At 40.3% G+C, this 21191-nt stretch overlaps 1 long non-coding RNA gene across 1 annotated transcript in view; it reads left to right on the top strand.

The window, feature by feature from the left end:
* The window catches only part of LOC112565064, an 81383-nt gene extending 66108 nt beyond the window's left edge, over positions 1-15275 (top strand). The window contains exons 3-4 of the long non-coding RNA XR_003099332.1: positions 8136-8238; positions 15261-15275. This is a non-coding gene — a long non-coding RNA (uncharacterized LOC112565064). The remainder of the gene's footprint in view (positions 1-8135; positions 8239-15260) is intronic.
* Positions 15276-21191: the final 5916 nt, after the last annotated feature.

A 21191-nucleotide genomic window follows, 5' to 3' on the forward strand; every position in this document is an offset into this window, starting at 1 on the left:
AGAAGCATGCCAGCATAAGTGCAGGTAAAAAACATTTTTTGTCTGAGCCTGGAGTACTTGAAAAACCCACAGAGCATTGCCTTTCTTTTCTGCGTGTCTGTCCCTCATGTTATTTCGTTCTTCATCCGTCTGTCTGTCCGATAGTTTCCTTTTTCCCAGTTTGCAATGGAAGCGAGTAATTCAGAAATCTCGGTCCTGATTTTGCCAAGACACGAAGTCTTGAGCTCAGCTAAACAAAACTGTTAGTTTTATTTATGTTCAGATTGGAAGGAGGGACTCGGATAACAAGCATTTTTTTCCCTTGGCTTGAGGGTGAAGGACCTTCTATGTTGCAACAACAGGAAAAAAATGTAGGCTTGACTGATAAGACGAGTACCCTGGGGTTGGCAGAAATTTTGAGCCGTTGATAACATTATCATCACGTGAGAGCGGAGATGAAGGTGTGCGTGCAGCAAGCAAAGTCCTCTCACGTGCGTTCACACGGACAACACAGGGATGCCAGCAGACAGGTGCACATGTATACACCACACACCTGCTCTCCTTGCTATGCTCACTTACTTGTTATGTCAAGACGATGACTACGATGATGATGATTGCATTAGAGTGGTACCAATTACATGGAATATACAAACTAGGTAAACACCAGCAAAAACAACAAGCAACCACTCCTCAAACATTTTCATCTAAAAATTGTCTACAGATTATTTTATTTCTTTGATTCACAGCTGCATACCCGGGAAGGAATAAAATTTGTATCTCTGCCAAGTCGGCCATTCTTTAAGACTTAATCATCCGCGTGCATCCCGCCATGTTGTGGAGGCAACGGTCATCAGTTACCGAAAGACATCCACTCACTCCACTAGTTTTAGTATTTATCTTTGAAAAATTGTCACTATCTTATGTTCAGCAAGTTTGTATTGTCAGCACAGATATTTCAATGTCAATGGTGGGTATCAATTGCTTTTAAATGCTGTGACTTATCTCCTCCTGGTGTATCATCAACATTTAATGGCCGCCATCAGTTGATGCTCACTGAACGATTCTGCGCACTTGTACTACTGCTGTTACACTATCAGCTGCCTTTTGAAATTAGTTTAATCAATTATGTCTGGTCATTCTTATGAATGGTTATTGTCTGTTGTTGTAATTTTATATAAAGACAAAAGCAATGTGTCTTGGCTTCATCTATGGAGTTGGAAGCCGGTCCTCATCAAGAGCTTGATTTTAAATAATTTAAATTTCACCAGGAATGTCAGCATTTTTAAATTTTAATTATAATCTGCATCAGAAAAATAGATTATGCAGGTGATTTGCATGTTCTATCAATGATCCTGGACTATGTTCCTCTCTCCCACCCGTTACTTACTCTCTCATCCGTTATTAATCTGTCAGAGCAAGAGTTACAGCCCCTGCCAACTTTAAAAAAATCAAAGCCAAAATAATATCCCATCATTTCTCACTTCTTGCCGACGGAGGAGCCCGTTGAGAAGGGTGGAGGATGTTGCCATGGATTTCGATCACTCAGACAGTAATTATTTATCTCGCTTTTGGCTTCATGTCATGGCGACCTTTGTGCGCGTGCGTTTAATACCAACGCTTTATAACTGTAAATCTTTAGTAGTGGAAAATATAATTTAAATCTTCTTTCAGTCAAGAGACCGTTTGCATAGCCATTCATTCTGGAAGACAAAAGAATTACATCAGTCCGTACTGCTTTTGTTTTCTGCGAGCCTCCAGGAAGCAGACCTTCCTGAGTTGTACTCTCTGATGTGTTGGTTAATTAAGAAAGAAATGTATTCAGTGTTGATACGAACTGTTGTACTTCTTCCATCTTTTTGCCTGCAAACATGCATCCGTATCCACACTTGGATTTTCTTCTTTCACGAAGTCAGTGTTAGTCTGTTCCACAACCTTCATTATTATGTTCGCTCGCTTTGTCCGAGAACTAAGAAAGTATAAGACCATCTACAGTTAAGCTAAGGGAATTTTTTTTTACATTTTATAGTTTTATTGAATATTACAGTTCATCCCTCCTCCCTCCATGGGAATACGCTTTTTTTTTCTGTATCTGTGGTTAGGATTGATACTGGATTTATAAAGTAATCTTCTGGAAGTGCCTTGTATCTTCAGTGGCCATGCCTAAAATTAGAGCCGTTATGGCTTCCCTCGGATGTCTGGCAGATAGGAACTGAACGACTGTGTATGCGTCACTCAGTCTGGGATAAAATTGTCATGCGCGCATGTGTTTGTGTGTGTGTGTGTGTGTAGCATGAGTGTGTGTGGGCGTGTGAGTGTGTGTGTGCGTGTGTGTGTGCTGCCTCCTAAGGTGTGTGTGTGTGTGGTTGGGAGGAGAATAAGAAACAGAGGGGGTGGAACTACAGACTGCCTTTGTCAGCCCTCTCCAAGTTGTTATCGTTCAATATTGTGGCCGCGGGAAGAACACACCATCTGTGACAGTCCGCTGGTTTCGCAGGAAGACAAGTAGCTGAATGCCTGCCCACATCCGGGTCCTTTCCCCATCTTTGTGAGACTGGCCGCCGCAGCCCGGCAATGAAGGTACATGAAGTTATTGGCCTTCTTGATGTCAATAAGAGAAAACTGCATCGCTGTTCTCATTTCTCGTTGCCTATTTCTCCATAAAAGATCATAACCAATCTCATATTGTCGATGATATATAGTTATTTCGCACAACTATTTTACATACAGAATTTCTTTTATTCACATTTTCGATTACAAGCTTCCAGTTAGAAAGCAATTTTATTCAGTATTTTACAGCAGGTAGCTAGTGAGTAGATCACACCACCGTTGTTTTTACAAAAAACAATGCGAATACAAATTACTTTTATATCATAAAATTATCCCAGTACTAACCCATATTGGCTGTTTTTTTTAGGAATTGAGATTTTAAATAAACTAATTCCACTTATTCGAAAATAATTTTGCATTTGGCTTTGCCTGTAACTACACTCTTGCTGTTGAGATGGGAGGAAGAGACAGGCGAATAAATGACAACGAATGACCTCCACCTTTCTCAGCTAACCGTAACATTTTTCCTCCTCATGGTACGATCGCTTGTGTTCAGACAATCCCTGAATTTACAAACGTGTCGAGAAAAAAAGCAGATACTAATGAACTAGAAATGCTAGAGACAGAAATGACGATAGCTGATAGATGATAGACGATAAATGCTGTTAAAACTTACAAACATTTGTTCATTTTCATGTATGTGCGATAAAGATTTTACTTTAAGCAAGTGTGCATCTTGTAGTTGATTTCATGGATACATAGAATTAACTGTTTGTGAAACTTGCGATGCTCTGTTCATGCAGCCCCCTTAGCACCAGGTGACATTTGAAGGAGGGGGAGCTCTGAGAGAACTTTCTAGCTGTAGGATCATGTTACGTTGAGCTGATGTTACGAGGGTCGTTCGTGTGTCTGTCGGGGCTGGAGATAAGGGCCCCCTCCGTGCTGAGCCCTCAGTAAACAAGCCACTCCGACACTAAGACCACAGCTCAGCCCACACCTCACAGCTTGGCACCAGGAATCCTGTGTCGCCACAGCTGGGCCAACACAGTGTGTGAGCAAAGTCTGAGAATCACAGAGAGTAAGCTCTCCTCATGGGTACCTCGCCCTCTCAGGATCAGATGCAAGAAGAGTTATGCTTGGGGTAATGGATTATCAGCCGACCAGCCAGGCAGGCAGCCACAAATAGAAGGGATAGATGCAAAAACAGGGCAAAGGGACAGAAGCAGCATTTTTTCTCTCAAACTTCTCTCTCTCTCTCTCTCATATACACACACACTATTTCTAAGTCCCAGATTATGGAATTATACAACTGCCACAAAGTTTCTCAATCATCTGTTTTAAATGTAATGATCATATATATATACGACGACGGATGAAAATTAGAGTACACTGATAAGATTAATCATCAAGCTAATCTTATCACAATTAACCAGAAATAATACGAAGAACTGTTTTGATGAACGTTGCCTGACGAGGGTTCGATGTCTAACATTGCTGTACAACCTCACTTTTTTAAATTGACGATTTAATTACTTTTCAACCCTTTTCTTTACAAAAGAGAATGTCCCGGGTAAAGAGAGAAAATCGTGCACGAAGAAGACTTAAGCAAATCCACTTCAGAAGCTCTGTGAATAAATTGGTTTTATTTCGGCGAATGTAGGAAAGGGTAGAACAGCTGAAGTGTTTTGTTTGAAAGCAAAAGCTTTGTGAGGTGGGAATGTTGTTTCAGGCTTTGAACTAGTTATCTGCTGGCATCCTATCCTCTATGATGAAGGATGATGGCGTCTGTCACGACACTGGCTCCCACATTGATTACTGCAGGTCGTTGTCTCGTTAAACTATTGAGGTTTTTTTTTTTATTTTGTCTTTGGAGGCAATTGTCTTGTAGGGGATGAAAACACTTTGAGACATTACACAGCCGCGGTGTCTCGGTGTCAAGGTTTTCTTCAGATCGAAATGGAATAAAGAAGAATGCTTAATGGTCACTTCTGGATACCGGCTTTCAGTAAATGCATGAGAAAGTCTGCTGTGAGGATGAAATGAAAAAATAAGTTGCAAGTAAATGGATTACAATGTCTAACGAGCGAAGCTGATGAGTTTCATTGACATCGTCAGTGGTTGTCGGCCATGAATATTATTCTCGTGCGTGCTTTTAAGCGAGACGAGCTTTCAGAAGTAATTACGAAAGTAGTTTAGTTTCTAAGGTCATTGTTCTATTAACCTTGATTAAGCCTATCTATGGCTCTCTTTCCTTGCCTAATTTTTCCTAACTAACGTTCTTAAGTGCAAAGTCCTCACCTACATCTTGACATTGTTTTTACCCTCATAATCTAAAAATATAGACATTTTTGTTACTTCTCGATCATCATGAAATCTTTTCCACATTTGACACTTAAAAAAAATTGTAAGATCTCTTTTTCTCTTGCGACTTCACGAGTTGAACAGTAGATATGAGAAACACTTTGGTACCCGTGACTGCTAAACACATCCGTACACCACCACCCGCCTCGCGCAGACACTTTCAGCCTCATCTTTGCCAAACCGCATTTTGTGCTCGACAGAGATGTGGCCAGACATGAGATTATGAAACCAGCGCGTGCGTTGAACTTCACCTGAAAAAGATCAAGTGAGGGAGGTGTGGAGAGAGGGGCTGGGAGAGGTCAAAGGGAAAACAAAGAAAGAAAAAGACCATTCTTTACACCGCAGGTAAAGCGGTTGGCAAAATGTGGACGGCCAGTGAGGTGAGGAGCTCTACAGCGCATGCTCACTTGAGTCAGATGGCATTTCCGGGATTAGCCTTTTAATCGCTTTGGCTGCAGTGATGCTGCGTGTTGCAGCCTGCATCTTTGCAGCCAAGAAGCTGGCGGGGCCCGGGTGGGACTGGCTGCATCCTGTCAATGTAATGCCAGGGCACTGGAAAGATTAGCACCATTCCCCGCAGACCTCGTGCTAGCGTGTCTAGGCAGTGGCTTGAACACCGCTCATCCTCTGAGGTTTGCAAGAGAGAAGGCTGTTAATTGCTGGCATTTTTTATGGGATTCTGCCATCATTACCTATATTTTTTGCCAATCCTGTGTTTACCTATGCTGATTAAGGAAATTTGCTGTGAATTACAGGTCTCAACCCGGGGTACACCTGGGTTTTGACGCCGGTGTTTTGACCATTCTTTTATCCGCTTCACTTTTGAAATAATGTTTGTTAACTTAGTAACACCCTGCTTAAGTCCAAACAGAAAATTCTGTACTGTACTACATCTTCAGACATGGAGGAGATCGGTCTACAGCGAGGCGGAGGCAGCTGGCATGACTTGGTCCAGAACCGGGTCTGATGGCGGGGTGTAGTTGCAACCCTATGCTCCACTGGGGGTGATTAGAAACAAGAAGAAGAAAAAGCACATCTTATCCATATCATTCACTGATCTTATGATCGACAGACCTGGCTCTGCCAAATGCCACCATCTTTTTCACTCTTAAGGCAACACGTTCTTGATGTTTAGGGGTGTTTTTGCACTGTATTTTCTATTTTTCATAAACTTATGAAAACTTTGCTTGCCTTCTGTTTTCATGAATTGCCTAAGGACTCTAATTTGTTTACGAAGGGGAGCAGACAAAAGTGTAAAAAGAAAGTGTATTTGTTAATTGTTTAGTTTGCTCTTGAAGGATTTATTTTGGATCATACTGATGACTACCATTCTTGTAGGTTTGAGCGTCTTGGGATATTTTTCTAGGCCCTTCGTAGCATCTTGATTGCTGCAACTCTTTGCCTCCCTGAATACCTTCTTCACAAACTCCAGAAAGTACAGAACTGTGCTGCACGTCTGGTGCTTACAGCCACCCCCTCCTTCTCTACACTGGCTTCCCATCCGTTCTGGCTTCCAGAACAAACTAATTTCTTTGCTGCATCTCTTTATTATTCTGTCTGTGTTTCTGACCGTTCATATGTATGTATACAGTGTATAGTAAGTAGATAATGAGTCCGCCATGTATGACATATTTCCTATTCACTTAATATGCTAGTGAAAACGATTAATACTGTCTATGGTGTGTTTCAATTTTCTTTGCCGACACCTGCCATGATTATTTCTCTGAACTTTTCTTCCCTTACATCCCAGCTAGACATCTCCACTCCTCGTCTGACGATCGTCTTCTTACTCTTCCTGTCACCAAAACAACAACATGGCCACAGGATGTTTAGTTATTGGGCAGAGAGACAATGAAGCTCTCTCCCTTTCCATACCCGCCCCTTACCCTCTATTGAATCCAACAACCTATCCCATAATGCCTTTGTCACACCCTTCCTTTTGTCATATCATGTTACTCTCAGCTCTTGTTCTTGTTATTTGGTTCCTCTTTGTGTTTTCTGTGTTTTATTTTATTTTTCGTTAGTACTGTTGCTTATTCTTTTACAGTTGTTTGTTTTCCTGTCCCCTGTATGCTGTCCATGCTTCGTTCTTGTTGTTAAGCACTGTAAGGTCACGTGACTAAGTTGGAAGCTCCGCCCACTTTTGCTAGTTCTACACTGATTGGCTAGAGCGTCGACTGCTGACCCCTCCCATAACAAATTAGTTTTTTGTTTGAGTTTTGTAATTTCAGAAGTGAGAATGTGGATGGCAGTCTGTTGATGTTTGATGAGCATGCAACTCATAAATTATATGACATTAGAAGCGAAGGTTTGAACGAGACATTTTTAACAGCATGGGTAGGGTCTGGTAGATCATGATTGACAGAGCTTGGTCATGAGAAACATCTATGATTGGCTGTGAATAAAAATATTGTGCACTGTGGAGTGAAATGCGAGGTAATTGCAATAAAACAGATTTGACCAAACACGTGAACGACTATGCGGATAAATTAATAAGAAATTTACAATTAAATAACCCCAAAATGCCAATGAAGATGTAAAATGTGCCACCAAAGAAAGTTTCTCCCAGGACAAAAGTTCAGAAGCTGTTTACCACATTTGACCAGGTGCCATGACCTATGACCTAGCTGCCATTCAAGATGAATTGTGGCAAAGATTATTTGCCCACAGCAAAATAAAAAAATCGTTCTTGGTCGATCACAGGCTGCGTTTAACAAATAACAAATCTGTGTTTACCGAGAACCATGTAAGATTTAAGAGGAGCAAGTGTCCACTGTAGATGTTTTGAATATTTTTTTTATTGTTTTTATTTTTTTGCTTTGCACCCTCCATCTACTGACATGTTAGCTGTTTAAGTACGGACGGACGGACAGAGAGACAAGAGACACTACAAAATAAAAAATGGATGGAAAACAGTTATACTTGCAGGTCTACAATATAAAAACAACAGACGGATAAATTGACTGAAACGGAAAGGAAGAAAAAGTTCTACATGCAGACAGATGAATCCTTAAGCATTCTCCAAACAACAGAAACATCGATAGAAAACAGACATACTGAGCAGACTGGACATCTCAAAATGACACAAAGTAGTACACAGGATGTGTTTGAGAATGGTAATGAATATGTAGCTACTTGTTTGTTTTATTTTGAGAGTTTCACATGTTTTTGTTTTGTTATTGACAAAGTGGTAAAGGTGAGATGCTAGGCACGATAATAAATGCTGTTAACCTGGTCTTTGACGACAGGTGGTGTCGGTGAGGTCGGAACTGGAGCAGCGCCGACTGATCCTGATCGCCAAACAAGATTGCTACCGCCTGAGCGAACGACGGGAAGCAGAACTGAAAAATGGTAAGTGTTACTGTTTATCTTTTTCAGTGTAATACTTGAAAGCCAGACCTTTCCTTAATACAAAATAAATTAACTAAGATACGACTTTCTCCCAGATGGCAATCAGTAGTAGGTGTGCAAGAAAAATCACACACTGGTATCCACCACACCAGACAGACCCCAATACAGCCATAGTTGTATGATCACAACTCATTCACACAGGGTAGGGGTAGTTTCACGGCCGAGTGACCACAGTGCAGACTCAATCTCTCACCCCGCGTGCAGGGACACAACCAGCGGAAGGACAGAAGCTGACGGAAGTCTCCTGTAGAGACAATTTTGAAAATGTCTGCCTGTTACACAGTCTAAAGGTCACTCTGGGCAACAATATCGTCTGAGGATGTGAATGTAACACGATTCCAGCTGTTCTTGTCCTTAACTGTAAAGTGCTAACTCACAAATGAAGGAAAGGACAGCACACTCTCTGTATGATATTTGTAGACAAGCTGGAGAACTAAGAAAGACTTTCAGCTTTAGGAGAACATAGAGGCAGTGTTGAACTTTGCACATGGTGGAAAACTTTGACTATATTAAAGACAGACTCTTTGGTTTGTTACCTTCTAAGGAATTGTCATCGCGCATACAATAAATTCATCGAAGACTACACTATGGATGTCTACTGGTCAGCTGACCAGCGAGATCAGTATAGTGTCATCGAAGATGTTGTCCTTTATGGTTGTCATAGAAAAAAGTCGCTTATACAGTTAGAAAGCTGGGAAAAGTGTCGTTGACAAGTGCTCTCTGCTGCCTGTTACTCAGTAAGTGGACGATCCAAGCCACTAGCTGATGCTCAAGGGAGATTTGCCAGGAAGTCTTCTAGCTAGGAAATATGGTTGGATGGTGTTAAAAGCCGACGAGAAACTAGCAAACAGCAGTCCGGCATTGGCATGTGATATCTCACAATATTTTTATAGAGTATGAAACGTAAAGAGTTTAGAATCAACAGCTTTTCACTTGGCTAAGTATGGGAATTGCAGTTAGTCAAGATATTTTTCAGCGGCATTTAAACTGATTGCTTTTTCTCCAGTCCTTTCATTACTAACAATTTTTCTGTATTTGTTAAGGTGCTAAGCTGATGCATTCGTCGGAATCAGTACGATGGTAGACGATTTCCATTCAAAGGAAGGAGCAGAAATTTAGAAAGCTGAAACATTTGTTGTAAAATGCCTTCGAGTTCATTTGCTGATAAAGGTTGCTTTCTGTCAAAAGGACCATCAGGACCTAAAGGGTTGATTACTGACTGAAACAGGTCTGCTACTTGTTCTGGACATTACATCCTTTGGACGTGATTGAGAGAATTGAGCGCTTCCTCAATCTCCGGGAGATGTCATGTGTGTCTAATTGAATAAAGCATGAAATGCCCATGGCAAGGCCCACTTTCTTCGTCTGAGAGGAAATCTTTGCTTCCGAGGCTTTCTGATCTTTTTCTTGAGGCCTTGCCAAGCTGTGCGACTGTTGCTTGTACCAATCTAGAATTCCACTTTATTTCTATATTGCACCTTGGCCTGATGAACAGTATTGTCACGGGTACTGCTTTTATGCTCTTGGTCACCCACGGTTTGTTGTCTGGGTAAACCACAATATGCTTGAACTGAATGCTACCTCCATAGAAGGAAAATATAATGAGGAAATGATGTTGAGCAAGTCATCGAGATTAGAGCATCCTTCTTAAAAGACCTGCAAGTTGTTGCACTCAAAACAGTCTGGTAAGTGGGCAACAGTATCCAAAGTCTAGCACTTGGAATGTACTGGGTGACACACCCTTCTGAACACAGGTTTATAAACTGGACCAAGTTATCCACTAAACGATATGATGCACCGAGACTGGTCAGAAATACAGCCAAGTATCATGGGACTGATGCAAAATATAGGATGAAGTGGTTGTGTGTACAGAATAAACAGAATTATTCCGATAAAAGAGCCTTGAAAAACTCCGCAAGAAAGTGGAGCAGGACGCGACAGATGACCATCAACAAACATTCTCTGAATCCTGTCAGTAAGATAGAAATCAAACCAAGCCATTCCGGTGCCAGCGATGTCTTTGAAACCGAGGAATCTTTGAAGGAGAGTAGAATGATTAATTGTACTGAATGCGGCAAAAAGGTCAAACACAGCCAAGATAAAATCATCCTCACTGTCGAGGGCAGACAGAATGTCAGTTGTTACTCTGATGACAGGGTCTTGATACTACAAAAGAACGATAGGCTAAGCCGTTGGAATAAGATGGTGAGATTGTAAACAATCTCTCAATTGTGTCAGAACGACTTTTTAAATTACTTTAGAGACGAAAGACAAGTTGGAGACTGGGCGGCAGTTTAAACATTAACTTCAAGTGTGGGGATCTTGAGAAATGACTTTACCACCCAAATATTTTAAACAAAGGCAGAAACACGGTTTTTGGTAAACTAGCATTGGCAATATTTGTGAGCGAAGAAAGTAAAACATAAAGACATTCAAGTGGATATATTGCTCAGAAAGAAATGCGCACACACTGGAAACAGGTTTCTAACTCCCGACTCACAATCTTTATGTTGCACGCGACCTTTACCTTACTTTTTCACCTCTGAAACTCACCTTTGAACCCCCCACTGTTTTCTTTTGTTTTTTTTGCTAACTGCATCTTACCACTGAGCCACCTGGAATGCCGTTCCCCCTTCTGTCATGATTCAAAAAAGCTAATTAGACAGAAAGTTATGAGTCTGCTTTACGGAATCTTTATCCAGCTGCTCTATTAATACCAACTTGTTGTCAGTCAGATATTTGTAGTGCAGACTACCTGTTTACATAAGCCATGGTGTTTCTAAGTTTGTCCATCTTTATTTACGCAGCTCGTGTTGTCTCACCTGCAGGTTGTTGAACCCGTCAGTCGCACTTTCAGGTACAACTACGCCGTGTTGTTGGTGTAGTTAGGTCAGAGGTTATTTACCACAGTACACGTGCGACTTCCTCTCCTCTTGTCCGCTACAACAAAACTTGTGAAGATTAAAAGTCGATCAAACAGGCGCTTAAAGTGCGACCAGAAAAAGCACTTGAACAACAGGTGTAACAGACTGAAAATAACTTTTTTCTTTTGTATCCCGGTTGGTAGTCTGGTGGTGCAACAAGAGACTTGACAGAGGACAGCGGCAGGTGTCGGCAAGAAGAAAGACCTTCCGGATCCTATTGTCATCACAGATGTTGTCATCGGGTGGCGGTTTCAGGTTATTGTTACCCACGACTTTTGATGGGACAATAATACTGTCTTCATCTGTACTTCTTCGGCCGACACAAGATTATCTCACCATGTCCTGGCTCCTGTCCCTTTTATCTTACTAATGGCCTATTTCAGCACACACGCAAACACACAAAGTTGTACATACGCAAACAGAAATATATATATATACAAACACATAGGCATGAATTAATGATGTTGACAGACAATCGTCTACACAAAGCTTTTATAACATACACACGCACCGTCGCAGACGCATACATGTATTCATCTTTTTTTTCTTCATTTTATTGTTGTTATTGCTGTTATTGTTATTATTGTGAGAGTAGCATCACTCAACTGTTCCCCAAAGTAAGTTTTCTAGCATCCGTCATTATCCATTGAAACAAGATCAGGTTGTGAATGTTAGAGATGGAGTGGGACCTCACAGTCCTGCTGACATCAGGTGAGGCACGATCGCTCCCTTGCTCCAGTATATCAGTCTCCCAGGCAACTGGCAGGTGAGGAAAACATCTGTTTACACCGACATCCACTGAAGTGCAGATACGTGTCTGTACCACATGATGAATCTGCCTGTTGCTCTTAAACATACAGAAACAGCACAAGAGGAAAAAACATTACAAAAAAGTTTACAAAAAAGTCTACTTTTCTAAATTTAAACTAGAAGAAAAATGGTTTCATCTTTTCCTGCATCTGTTTGTGTGTTTATCCGTCGTGCGCTTCGATAGAAACTTGAAGTTGGGCAAAATGTCATCATTATAAAAACATCTCAGTCTCTGGATTTTCTTACAAGAGATGAAAACTTACAAGTGATACAAACGGTTTATTGCTGCAGACTGTTTTAATTTGTCTCTTGACTTAATAGTTTGAAATATTAAATAATTTCACACATACTTAGAAAAGTAGCATAAAGATTATCAGTTTTCCATCTGATGCAGAATGTTTATATAATGTAGTGGTGTGTGTCTAAAGATCACTAAAATATTCATAAATGTGAGCTTTAAACACGGAGGATTTTGAAATGCTGCCAGTAAACATACACTTCATACAGTAAAGATAAAGACGAAGGTAAATAATAACCTACTGAACACCAAAGGAAGGAAAGACAGAGCAGGTTATGAGACGTGCACATCAAGGCAAGATGAACGATTAGTATAAAATATGTTTTACATATGTACAAACTACAACATCTGTAAGCTGGAGGAAGCAGGAACTGCAAAATCGTTGAACTTTAAGGTCTGGGTACTTGAAGGGGTGTACATGAACTACTGTGAATTGTAAGAGCGGAATGGGGTAACATGTCTGTAGCCAGCCTTTGAAGTGAGTTCCTGTTCAAAGTGTAGATTATTTCACTCGGTTTCTCAAACGACCATCTGCTGCAATGGATCCCTTGGTGGCACGCCTCCATTTCCTCCAGTGTTCACATGTTAGAAAGCAACTATCAGCAAAGCTGTGAAGATGAATCTTTGTTTAAGGAAACCGTTTCTTGTGATTTATTGATGTAGGTCGCCGCCTCCAGCAATTTTGTCTCCGCTTTTCCTTTGAACAGAAGGACACCAGTGTCCGAAAATAGACCACGAAGACAAAAGAGGCTAGTTTATACTTGAATTGTGCACACGAAAAATCTGTCTATATATATATATGTTCTGTGTGTGTGTATATTCGTGCGTACGTAGGCATGGAGATAAAAAAAAAGAGCTAATTTTTTTTAGTAAAAACAAATCATTGCCTCAATAATAATAATAATAATAATACTATAATACTATAATATACTATAATACTATACTAATAATACTACTAATAATAATAATATATAATAATAATAATAATAGAGACAGAGTAAGAGAGGCAGAAAAATAAAGAAAAGAGAGGAAAAACCTGGTAAAGGAAGACGTTAATTAGGTGGCTGGAAATGGATGCGATCTGTGTCTTGAGAGCATAAACAGCTGTTGCACAGCTTCCGTTTGCCGCTGAAAAAAAAAATATTTCCTTTTTCTCTCTCCCTCACTCCTCCTCCCTTGCGGATGCGCTCTTTCGCGTGGTCGCGAGTAATGAGACGCCATTTTGATGAAGACGAAGACGAGGCAACATCGGGATGATCTGTCCTTTGACCTTAAGACCAGTACCGTGAAGCGAGGTGCAAACATCCTCTCAGGCTCCTCGCTGCGCTCTGCTGCGCAGGAAGAGGCGAACGATGAGATATTATCGCCGTCCTCTTCATCCATGTCTGGTGTTGCCTTAGGGCAGATTGTGGGCGTGAGAAAGACCCTGATATCTGGACATTCATCTGACTGCCAGAGCTCTGTGTGTGTGTGTGTGCGTGTATGTGTGTTTGTGTAGGTGTGCGTGTGCATGTGTATGTGTGTGCGAGCATGTAGGTGTGTGTGCGTGTAGGTGTGTGTGTGAGAGAGAGCGCACGGTTGGCTTTTTCCCTTGCGATGTTCTTGCTATCAGTGCCGCTAATTTTAGAGTATGTTGTGATGACCCAGTAAATTATCATAGTGACCTGTGACCCCTTGTGCTTTAGAAGCAGAGCACAAACAATTTCATTCATGCAGCTTGATACAGTTTGTTTTAATAGTTATTTCATTCATGGCGTTAATAAAATTAACGAGGGGCAATGCAGATTATTTCTTCATGCACACACACACACAAACTCCACAGCTGATGTGTGTCACAGATAATTAGAGCAACACACAATTAACTTTCAAGGACATGCCTTACCTGAAAGTCTTGGTTCTGTATTTTCCAGGCTTGTAATGTGGAAACATTTTTTTTTTCTCGAAAAGCTTTTTCGAGTCGGGACCTAAAGACCTTGGAAATGTAACAGGAGTTAAAGAGATTCTCTAATTATGTCATCTAGTCTGGTTATTTATGTCAGTTTATAGTATGTTTTTAGAAGAGCCACGAACCAGGTCCTTTTAACGAGCTGAGTGTCTTCCTGCAGGCCATGAAAATAAATAAAAAAAAATGATGATATTTGGGTAGGAACAAAATGTCAAGGATTCTGATGTAGGACAACCTAAAAGGAGAAATATAAAGCAGTTACGTTTAATGAATGCATGCATTTGTTGTTCATTATTTTATTCATTTATCTTCAGTATCTGGGCAAATCCTGGCAAAACTTCGTTGGGGATTAAGAACTGATTTCAAATCCGGTGTAAATCTCTTTTCAAATTCCTTCTTTCCCTAAACCTCTAAGGGTTAGGTAGGTATTCTATACTATCTCCAGTGGGATCCCGGTGTTCTGGCCACTTGGCTATAAACTTTTTCACTAGACAACAAGATAGACATGCAATAAGCATTCGTTCAAGGAACATTTTCTAGAACATAATGTTCATGGATTTTTGTTTGACATTTTAGTTTTTCCCCTTTAACGGTTATAGCAAGACGGTGAATGACAGAGAGATGTTTTGAGAATGGCAGATGCTTTTGTTTAGGACATAACTGAGGACAGCGGAATGCTTGGGATGCTTTAAGAAATCTGTCTGTCGGATGTGTATGACAGATAAGAAATGTAAGGTAAACAAAATGATTGTAAATAGTTGTATTAACTGGACGGAACTTTTGATGTCGTGCGTGAGAAACAGCACAAAGGGACGAAAGAGGAGGAAGAGAAGGGAAGACTGTGTGAGAGAGGTAGAGGTGAGAGGGGAGACTGTGAGAGAATGAGAGAGAGAGGCGAGCGATGGAAATATATATATATAAAGTGGAGAAAAAAGTGGATGAAGAAAGAACAATGTTGACAACAGGTGTTGTGTGTTTGTTGCAGGCACAGCCCCCTTTATGGGACGCTTGAGGTGTGAAGTCACGTGGGATAACGTCCTGTGCTGGGACCTGACACCTGCAGGCACCATCGCTACTCAGAGCTGCCCTGGTTACATCAACCTTTTTAATAAAAACGGTAACTATTCACGATACCTGTATGCACTAACCTTATTTTAAACAATCCTGATTATTTATTCATCATTTCTTGTATAATAATCCATGTGTCATGTTTATAATAATCGGTATTTTTACTTTTTTTACAGCTTACTGTTTTGCCCCAATTTTCTGTTGACAAAGGGGTTAGTTGCATCAAAGTATCATGTAAAAATCTCGTTATCATTACAGAATAAAGAGAGTGAAACGAAATTCACTTAGTTTTTGCCAAACATTGATACACAATAGGACACAAGAAGGACATAGAACTGACTTTCGTTTAAAATATACAAAAACACATCATTAAAGCCTCATTAGTCCTTATATAAAAAAAAAACAATTTCAATATACTATGGCATGACTTTACATCATTTCCTATTCTGTATTCGTCCAAACACGAGGGTAGGTGTATAAAGTAGGAGTATTGGCCAGACAGAAGTATATGGGGTGTAGGACTGAGTGTAGGGCTGACAGAAGTACAAGGAGTGTAGGACTGAGTGTAGGGCCGACAGAAGTACAAGGAGTGTAGGACTGAGTGTAGGGCTGACAGAAAAACAAGGAGTGTAGGACTGAGTGTAGGAATGTATGGAATATTTACTTTCCGTTAGCTGGTCTGGCAGAGCGAACAGAGTTATGTGAAATTAGTCTATGTCAGAGGAGCGAACAGGTCGACTCTACGTGACAGACGGTCACAAACCATACACATTAATATGTACCAGACATCTAGAAGCTTCTATCGGCCTGAAACAGATATACAGGAACATAAAACATACCTTTATGAGCACAGTGGACACCTTGGGATATGAACCAGACTCTTAAAAGTATGACACACATACCAACGGGCTGAAACACACATAGTCACATGGACCAAACACCAAGAGGTCTAACTGCGACCATAGAAACATTAAATAGAAAATTCCATGGGTGACAAGCTCTTGACTACATTCTATCCACAATATTTCCTGTCGCTCTGCAACACTGTCCACACATTTTCGTCCTCGGTTGCTCCGTTTCTCTAGAGAAAAGCTGCCGACTGTCCCTATGATTATTTTAAAGTCTTTTGATGGACGAATGTTTGCCTTCGTCGCTCCAGCTTTCTGGAATTTTCTTTACCTTCAGCTAACACATGCCTTCTCATGGCCGGTAGTCAAACAGTGGCTGAAGGCGCACTTGTTCCGTTGTGTCTTTGTCTGATACTCTGTTGCTCAGATACCAAAGTGTTTACCAATGTTGTTGTTTTTTGTTTGTTTTTGTTTTTTGCAAAGAGCCATGAGCCATTAAGAAATGGGGATTTTAAATAATAATCATTATCACTACACTGTAAATTGTTTATGGTTGGGTCAGGTCTTAAAGACCTTTTGCGTGCTTTGCTTGTCCACATACCCTTAGCCGTCGATGGTAAAGGTGATAAAACAGGATCGAATCCAGATTCTGTTGGGTCCTGTGACCAGCATCTCTCTACCAACTACACTCAGCAAACAATGGTTTCTGGAGCGCAAAGATTGTAGAAGGATGCTCTAGACGTGTCGAGCCACTTACATTTAATCCCTTGTGCTCAATAGTCTATGAGAACCTTGACTTTTGACTAACTTTAGAAAAAAGGAGGAAGAAAGACGAAATATAAAGGGATTGACAAAAGAAAGAAAGAGAGATTTAATAAAATAAAGATAAATTTGTTTCATCGTTTTCAAAAAAGCTAAAAAATTGTGAATCAGACGCTTCATTACATGGTCGCAGATGTTGCTATAAATTAACTTTATTTATGATGTTGTTGACATAAGTCTGTGTATCACGTGGTTTTTTATCATCACCACCACTTCAGTAAATACAGATGTGGTACAGTGGAAGCAGAGGTTATGACACTAATGTTTCAGAGCAATAATAACAAGAGGGATTCAGTGCCTATCGGTCTGAAATCTGTATCGTCAAGTATAAACATCATTATTACAGTCATTTGCTCAGTTTCAGGAGGTTCATACGTGACACCGACAAAACAGTCGACACATAAAAGTTGGAGAAAGCGAATTTCCAGCATCATTTCATCTTCCCACACGGCAGTCCATTTAGAATACTATCGAACACCATCGCAGCCAGCTACTTGTTGATAAAAATATTAATAAAGCCGGGGTGGAGTCCGTATTTTACTGACTACGTCCACTGAGGGTCAAGACGTAAACACGTAGACACCATTGACATAAAAAACGACTTGTCTGAATGGACTCGTGCACAAAAGATTCGCGCACCGCTTGACACACCTCTCTTCATTGGGGTGTGATTTCAATTTGTTGACCTGAAGTCTGGTGCACGGGCAGCAATAGTTCTGGTTTTACTACTTTATTCATGCTCTGACGGAATGAGAGAATCCAGTCGCCATAACCCTTCTCTCCCCTCCTCCCTGTCTTCATGACCGGGCGATGCTCAGTAAACACAGAGTCTTTATGCCGGCGCCTTGTCTCTGTCTCCGTAAATCAACTCCTTTTTCTTTCTTTGGGACAAATTCTTTGGGGAGATGTACACAGTCTCTCCCTTACTCTCGTCTGTACCCAATATCAAGCAGCAAACAATAATCTGGAACGGGCATGATTTGAAACAGAAGTCACATCAGCTAGTGTTGCTGTTTGTGTGATGTGACGAGGAATGTAACAAGGTAGAGTTGTAGCATCCCTTCTCTACTGTACAATGCTTTGCTCTGCCACTGAGATTATCCAGGTTAGCAAGATGGACGCTCAGACTTCAACAAACGTTGAAAGACTGTGATAAGGCTATCTGTATACAAACAGTGGGTGTGGGGTAAGGGGTAGGTGTTTACAAGTGAGTCTGTATGTGTACATTGGAGTTTATGAACGTGTGATTAGGGAAGTAGACGACATGTGTGGAGAGGGGGATCGATGAAGGTTGTCCGCCCTTGAGTTACATCGGAAAGGAGATAAGAGTGAGAGAGCGGAAGGCTTTGTTGAATGATGTTAAATTATGATAACGGACATTTAGTAATAACCATGGTAACTGATCCTACCGATGCGAACTCAAATGCTGGAACACCCTCATCGCAGGAATATATGACATGGTCCTGGACATTTTGTTTTCTTTTCGTTCGTGGGTGGTTGGGGGCTCCGTTTTGAGCATTTCTTATTAATACTTGCTGCCTCCTTTGAGACTGGTGTGTGTGTTGTTGTTGTTGTTGTTGTTGTTGTTGTTAGCTATTTGGGGCTGATTGTCTTGTAATTTGTATTATTTTTGGGGGTCTGATTTCTTTATCTTATCTTGATTTGAGATTTGGCCAGCTCAGTTTGCGAAATGGCATAGGACGATATAAATGTGTGTAGCATCAGCGTTTGATGTGATTGAAATCTTTTGTTATGTATGTACAAATATCTGAAATAAGAATCTTGGGAGAGAGAGAGAGATGCTTGTTTATGCGAATTCTTTAACGGCTGCTTTTATGTACATAAGAGTAGATGTCTATTGTAATGTCAAAGGAAGTGTTTTAAAAAGCACAAAAGAAAAGAAACTAGTTACAAACTCAATGGGCACTTCTAAAAGAAATTCTCGAACGGAGATGAAAGGATCCTATTTATCTCTCAGAAGCCTTATTTATGAAGGCGTTGTCTCGGTATTTAAAAGTGGACTACAGATTCCATGGTTGCTGCTTTACCAATGGGACTGTACTTATAAACCAGTGGCAAACATTCCCTGTGGGAAAATAACAAAAAGCAATATCAGTGGAGGTGGGACAGTGGATTGTAACAACAGAACAAAAACTTTGTCCTTTTTTTCATTTTACCGCTGGGCAAAGTCTTTCCCTCGCTTCATGAATATGGTCCCTGAACCATTTGCAGACTGTCGATGGGATTAGCCAATTTTTCATCCTATCCTGTTCGTTTGCATATATCGACAGGACCAGACAGGGCTTCCAGGAGAGATATGTAGGTGGCCGGTCCTGAGAGCTCGCTGTTTACTTGTGCGCATGCTCACTTCCGTTTGAGAAATCAGCACTAACTAGGGCTGTGCCAGTGGCAACATGAACAGATGAACAGTACATTAAGCCTTTATTAAGTCATCAACATCTGCTTTAAAAAATCTTTTCTTTGAAGTAAAAAAGACTGCTTGTCCAAAATAAAATGACAAATGGCTAACTTTATTGATGTAAATGGGCAATTAAACTGAGAAGGTGTGTTCAGTTACGGAAAGGCGGAAAAAAACAACAACAACAGCAAAACAAAACAAAAAAAACAAACCCAAACAAGTGCTAGTTATTAGATAAAGTGATGCATCATATCAAAAGACAAAACACGCAGTAGTACATCTAAAAATGTGTTAAAGCACACATCACACAACCACGCACACACACAACTATTGTATGTTCTTTTCGTGTTCTGCAGACAGTTTGTGCAGGTGCAGCCAGCATGGACTTTATGGACTAAGTGGACCTGAATCATAAGAGTGTAGTTTGAAAAAGCATGTGATACAGTTTGACAGTTTTGATACAGTTTAATCGGCAAAGTGATAATGTGCTATCGTATCTGTAAAACGAGAGCCAATGAATAGACAATGATAACAATATCCATGGCTATAAGACCTTTTCCATTTCTTTATTATTTATTAGGAAAAAATAGCTTTGGGACAAGCAATCGAATGAAATAATAGTATGATTTTGGAGATTTTCCTTTGAAAGCAAACACTTCTTCTTAGATGTCGCAACCTGTGAACTACTTGTACAGATCTTTGTTTTTGATAGGCTTTATAGGCTTCTAGGCTTTCATATTCTGTTTTCAGATTTTTAAAATTTAACTGATCACGGTGTGACATGTATGATGTATGTTTTTTACTAGTTTACATGTGTGTAATTATAAATCATGATCCGTACATTTGTCATCTCCTGTTTCAGCGACAGCTACCCGTCTGTGTACAGCTAGCGGCACCTGGTGGCGGAATCCCGACATCAACGGCACATGGAGCAACTACACGGAGTGTCTCAGGCCTCACATAGACCTGTCCTACCATACTGTGAGCAATTCACATTCAAATAAATTCACAGTACAAACCTACAAACAAATCAGCAATCAAATAACCTTGTGTCTGTGTCTCTCTCTCTCTGTGGCCTAAGACTTGCATTATACCATTTAAAATAAACATTACAAAACACGAAAAAGATTTTGTCAAATGATAACACATTGAAAGATATTCCCTGATTAACACATTATGGTCCCACTTGTGCCACTGACTAAAGCCTTTATAACATCCAAAGTATTGAAGTCCGTGTTGTTCTGTGAATGATAATGTTAGTAGATACATGTGTATTTCGCAAACAGAAGTAGGGTATCAAGGGGACTAGTGTCTTGCTTTGATTTACTCAATCACTAGAAAAAATATTCTCACTCTCTTAATGATAACAATAACAACAATAGTAACAACAATAATAATAATATTAATAATGGGATTTTATAACAGTTGAGTAGGAAGCAGGGGGAGAAGGAGGTGAGCCATCCCCTCAAAATGTTGAGTTGCTGTTTCTTTCCCCTCCGACCTCCCAAGCCGATAATGTTCCTTCACTAGTGCTTTAAGTTAACCATGCATTCATCTTACATGAAATAAGATAATTAAAGTAGACAGAAAGAACGTTGCATTTAATAAATAATATTATTTTTGTATTTTAAAACTCTCTCTCACACACACACACACAGACGCACACACACACAGTCATATTTGATTTAAGAGACAAAGCCATCAACCTGCAATCGATTCTCTCAGCCTCCTTGCCGCTACATTTTCTCTTTTCTAAACA

This window comes from Pomacea canaliculata, linkage group LG5 (genome assembly GCF_003073045.1).
Source record: "Pomacea canaliculata isolate SZHN2017 linkage group LG5, ASM307304v1, whole genome shotgun sequence".
Taxonomy (NCBI): domain Eukaryota; kingdom Metazoa; phylum Mollusca; class Gastropoda; order Architaenioglossa; family Ampullariidae; genus Pomacea; species Pomacea canaliculata.